The 5,210-nt window shown below is 45.5% G+C and overlaps 1 non-coding gene across 1 annotated transcript; it reads left to right on the forward strand.

Annotated features, from left to right (window-relative positions):
- Positions 1–2,166: 2,166 nt before the first annotated feature.
- Positions 2,167–2,238, forward strand: trnag-ccc (transfer RNA glycine (anticodon CCC)). The gene has a single exon. It is a non-coding gene; the product is annotated as a tRNA-Gly (tRNA).
- Positions 2,239–5,210: the final 2,972 nt, after the last annotated feature.

The raw sequence follows: 5,210 nt of genomic DNA on the forward strand, positions 1-5,210 counted from the left end.
CTCCTATTTATTCTTTTGGGGAAGGTTAGTTTCTTAATTATGTAATTTTCAAAGCAAACACATCACTTGAGCATAAATAATATATTAGCTGTATCTGTGCAACTGAATCAAGGGTATGAATGTTCTGCTCCTGTTCCTGTGCAACAGCTTTCAGGGGCTGAATGGCATCCTGTTCCTGTGTAACAGGCTCGATTCTTACTCTGACAGACATTACATTGCTCACTTCCTCGTTAGTATAGCTGTGAGTATCCCCACCTGTCACGCGGGAGACTGGGGTGAAATTCCTCGACGGGGCAGAATTTTAACATCCCCAATTTTAAACCTTTGGGCAGCAATTTAACGTGCTCCTTGGAAAAGATCAACAGCGAAAAATTGAACCTAAAATAATTTTAAACGGTGAGGAACTGTATAAAAGCCTCCTGCATCAATTCCTCGTTAGCATAGTGTTCTCCTTCTGGTTGTCTTTTGTGCGGGGCACTGCGGAACGAGAGAGGACAGGGAAATGCAGATAACAGCGGGAGAAAGCAAGTCTGATCTTTCAAGGGGACAGCACTGGCACGATTGGCCGAATGGCCTCACACTGTACTGCAAGCTTCCATGAATCATATGGATATCTGAGACATACCCACACAAAGTGAGCACACATCTGTGTTCGTGTATGTGTTTGAGTCTTTGTCTCAAGCAGTGCATTACTATTTCCTCTGTGTTGTCCTTGATATTTTGGTGCTGATTATTAAATATCCCGACGGCTTTTCTCTGACTGTGTATCACTGAGAAAAGCACAGAAGCAAATAGATTTCAGGTGGACGCCTACCCGCAATTGATGCTGTGGTTTCTTGAACATGTCGTTTGTGATCTCGCCTAAAAAATGACATCTTGTACGAAAAGTTTGCCTGGCGCGAAAGTGACCTTAATTTCAAAGCAGCAAGGAGGAAAGACTGCATTGTTCAGCTTGCTGGCAGGATGTTTTCCATAGTTTCCTTGGTGGTCAAGTGGTTAGGATTCGGTGCTTTCAATGCCGCGGCCCGGGTTCGATTCCCGGTCAGGGAACTAGTGCTTTTTCTGGCTGTTTGAAATGCCAGCAATCAAAGCACCCGCGCGAAACAATGCTTGCACCTCATCAACCTTTCAACTTTCCACGCTGCTGTTGCCTCAACAGTCAGCAGCGCAACATTCGGTACCGAGGTGCAACATTCACTTCCTTGCCTTCTGTAAAATGCCTGCTGTTTCAAAGTCAGCAGGGAATGACATTGGGAACAAGACACCTTAAATGCCCACATTTATGTGTGCCTCACAGTGTCAGAACAGTTACGGTTATTATCCGCCTTCCATGTATTATTATGCCGACTGCATCTCCCTAACAATCTTAGCTGATCACAGCACGGCTATCAGTCAACTCATTGCCAGTGTGAAGAATGCCACATCAGATACGTGTGCAAGACTCGAATGACAGAGTACCTGGGCCGTGATAATTTATCCTGATATTCATGAGGCCTTAGCATTCGCTGCATAAGACAATTCTACCTCTGGTTACCATCCCTCCTGCCATTGGAAAGCGGTTGTCTTTATTTCCTCTATCAAAAGCCATTGAAATTTTGCAAGCCTTTATTAAATTTCCTCTTAGCCTCCAGAGGAAAGCAATTCCAGCTTGTCCACACCATCAACATAACTGAAGTCGCTTGTCCCTCGGGCCACACTGTAAGACGTCAAACGAGTTGTGTATGTCGGGGAGTCAAGGGTTATGGGGAGCGGGCGGAAAAGTTGCGTTGTGTCGAAGATCTCATCAGCCACGAAATTATTCAATGGCGGGGCTCGAGGGGCCGAATGGCCCAATCCTGCTCCTATTTATTCTTTTGGGGAACGTTAGTTTCTTAATTATGTAATTTTTGAGCAGCTAAACAACGTTGGAAGGAAACTCCCGCGGCACCTAGAAAAGTGCAAAATCTTAGCTCTGCCGTGAGCTCATGCACCTGAGAGGTTAACCCTGTAATTCTCTGTCCACAGATCTTCCAGGACCTTCGAAGTGATTCCAGCATTCAGTCAACAATTCCAGATGCAGTATCTGCTGCATTTAGCTTTTTATGTTAACGCAGTGTCCCCGCTTGTATTAACAAAAGCCAAAAATAAATTGTAGCTACCAGAAAATGGAATTTGTTAACTCGGCGTGCATTAGTGGTTCAAGCGGTAGAATTCTCGCCTCCCACGCGGGTGACCCGGGTTCGATTCCCGGCCAATGCAGGTTAACATTTTAAACAATTCATTTCATAGCAAACACATCACTTGAGCATAAATAATATATTAGCTTTATCTGTGCAACTGGATCAAGGGAATGAATGTTCTGCTCCTGTTCCTGTGCAACAGTTTTCAGGGGCTGAATGGCATCCTGTTTCTGTGTAACAGGCTCGATTCTTACTCTGACATACATTACATTGCTCACTTCCTCGTTAGTATAGTTGTGAGTATCCCCACCTGTCACGCGGGAGACCGGGGTGAAAATCCCCGACGGGGAGGAATTTTAACATCCCCAATTTTAAACCTTTGGGCAGCACCTTAACGTGCTCCTTGGAAAAGATCAACAGCGAAAAATTGAACCTAAAATGATTTTAAACGGTGAGGAACTGTATAAAAAGCTCCTGCATCAATTCCTCGTTAGCATGGTGTTCTCCTTCTGTTTGTCTTTTCTGCGGGGCACTGCGGAACGAGAGAGGACAGGGAAATGCAGATAAGAGCGGGGGAAAGAACGTCTGATCTTTCAAGGGGACAGCACTGGCACGATTGGCCGAATGGCCTCATACTGTACTGCAAGCTTCCATGAATCATATGGATATCTGAGATATACCCTCACAAAGTGAGCACACATCTGTGTTCGTGTATGTGTTTGAGCCTTTGTCTCAAGCAGTGCATTACTATTTCCTCTGTGTTGTCCTTGATATTTTGGTGCTGATTATTCAATATCCCGACGGCTTTTCTCTGACTGTGTATCACTGAGAAAAGCACAGAAGCAAATAGATTTCAGGTGGACGCCTACACGCATTTGATGCTGTGGTTTCTTGAACATGTCCTTTGTGATCTCGCCTAAAAAATGTCATCTTGTACGAAAAGTTTGCCTGGCGTGAAAGTGACCTGAATTTCAAAGCAGCAAGGAGGAAAGACTGCCTTGTTCTGCTTGCTGGCAGGCCGCTTCTCACAGCTTCCCTGGTGGTCTAGTGGATAGGATTCGGCGCTTTCACCGCCGCGGCCCGGGTTCGATTCCCGGTCAGTGGAACCAGTGCGTTTGCTGGCTGTTTGAAATGCCAGCAATCAAAGCACCCGCGCGAAACAATGCTTGCACCTCATCAATTTTCCACACCGCTGCTGTTGCCTCAACAGTCAGCAGCGCATCATTCGGTACCGAGGTGCAGCATTCGCTTCCTTGCCTCACAGTGTCAGAACAGTCACGGTTATTATCCGTCTTCCATGTATTATTTTGCCGACGGCATCTCCCTAACAAACTTAGCTGATCACAGCACGGCTATCAGTCAACTCATTGCCAGTGTGAAAAATGCCACATTAGCAACGTGTGCAAGACTCGAATGACAGAGTAACTGGGCCGTGATAACTTATCCTGATATTCATGAGGCCTTAACATTCGCTGCATAAGACAATTCTACCTCTGGTTACCATCCCTCCTGCCATTGGAAAGCGTTTGTCTTTATTTCCTCTATCAAAACCCATTGTAATTTTGCAAGCCTCTATTAAATTTCCTCTTAGCCTCCAGAGGAAAGCAATCCCAGCTTCTCCACACTATCCCTCGGGCCACACTGTAAGACGTCAAACGGGTTCTGTATGTCTGATAGACATATATTTCAGCTACAGGGGAGTCAAAGGTTATGGGGAACGGGCGGCAAAGTTGCGTTGTGTCGAAGATCTCATCAGCCACGAACTTTTTAAATGGCGGGCTCGAGGGGCCGAATGGCCCAATCCTGCTCCTATTTTTTCTTTTGGGGAAGGTTAGTTTCTTAATTATGTAATTTTTGAGCAGCTAAACAACGTTGGAAGGAAACTCCTACGGGACGTAGAAAAGTGCAAAATCTTAGCTCTACCGAGAGCTCATGCACCTGAGAGGTTAACCCTGTGTTTCTCTGTCAACAGATCTTCCAGGACCTTCGAAGTGTTTCCAGCATTTAATCAACAATTCCAGATGCAGTATCTGCTGCATATTGCTTTTTATGTTAACGCAGTGTCCCCGCTTGTATTAACAAAAGTCAAAAATAAATTGTAGCTACCAGAAAATAGAATCGATTAAGTCGGCGTGCATTGGTGGTTCAGGGGTAGAATTCTCGCCTGCCACGCGGGAGACCCGTGTTCGATTCCCGGCCAATGCAGGCTAATCTTTTTAACAATTCATTTCATAGCAAACACATCACATGAGCATAAATAATTTATTAGCTGTACCTGTGCAAGTGGATCAAGGGTATGAATGTTCTGCTCCTGTTGCTGTGCAACAGCTTTGAGGGGCTGAATGGCATCCTGTTCCTGTGTAACAGGCTCGATTCTTACTCTGACAGACATTGCTCACTTCCTCGTTAGTCTCGTTGTGAGTATCCCCGCCTGTCACGCGGGAGACCGGGGTGAAATTCCCCGACGGGAAGGAATTTTAACATCCCCAATTTTAAACGTTTTGGCAGCACCTTAAAGCGCTCCTTGGAAAAGATCAACAGCGAAAGATTGAACCTAAAACAAGTTTAAACGGTGAGGAACTGCATAAAAACCTCCTGCATCAATTCCTCGTTAGCATAGTGTTCTCCTTCTGTTTGTCTTTTGTGCGGGGCACTGCGGAACGAGAGAGGACAGGGAAATGCAGATAACAGCGGGAGAAAGCACGTCTGATCTTTCAAGTGGACAGCACTGGCACGATTGGCCGAATGGCCTCACGCTGTACTGCACGCCTCCATGAATCATATGGATATCTGAGACATACTCACACAAAGTGAGCACACATCTGTGTTCGTGCATATGTTTGAGTCTTTGTCTCAAGCAGTGCATTACTGTTTCCTCTGTATTGTCCTTGATATTTTGGTGCTGATTATTCAATATCCCGACGGCTTTTCTCTGACTGTGTATCTCTGAGAAAAGCACAGAAGCAAATAGATTTCAGGTGGACGCCTACACGCACTTGATGCTGTGGTTTCCTGAACATGTCCTTTGTGATCTCGCCTAAAAAATGTCAT

The sequence above is a fragment of the Somniosus microcephalus genome, unplaced genomic scaffold (assembly GCF_052327205.1).
Source record: "Somniosus microcephalus isolate GS21.2 unplaced genomic scaffold, FLI_Smic_1.0 unresolved_chr8, whole genome shotgun sequence".
In the NCBI taxonomy this organism is placed as follows: Eukaryota; Metazoa; Chordata; class Chondrichthyes; order Squaliformes; family Somniosidae; genus Somniosus; species Somniosus microcephalus.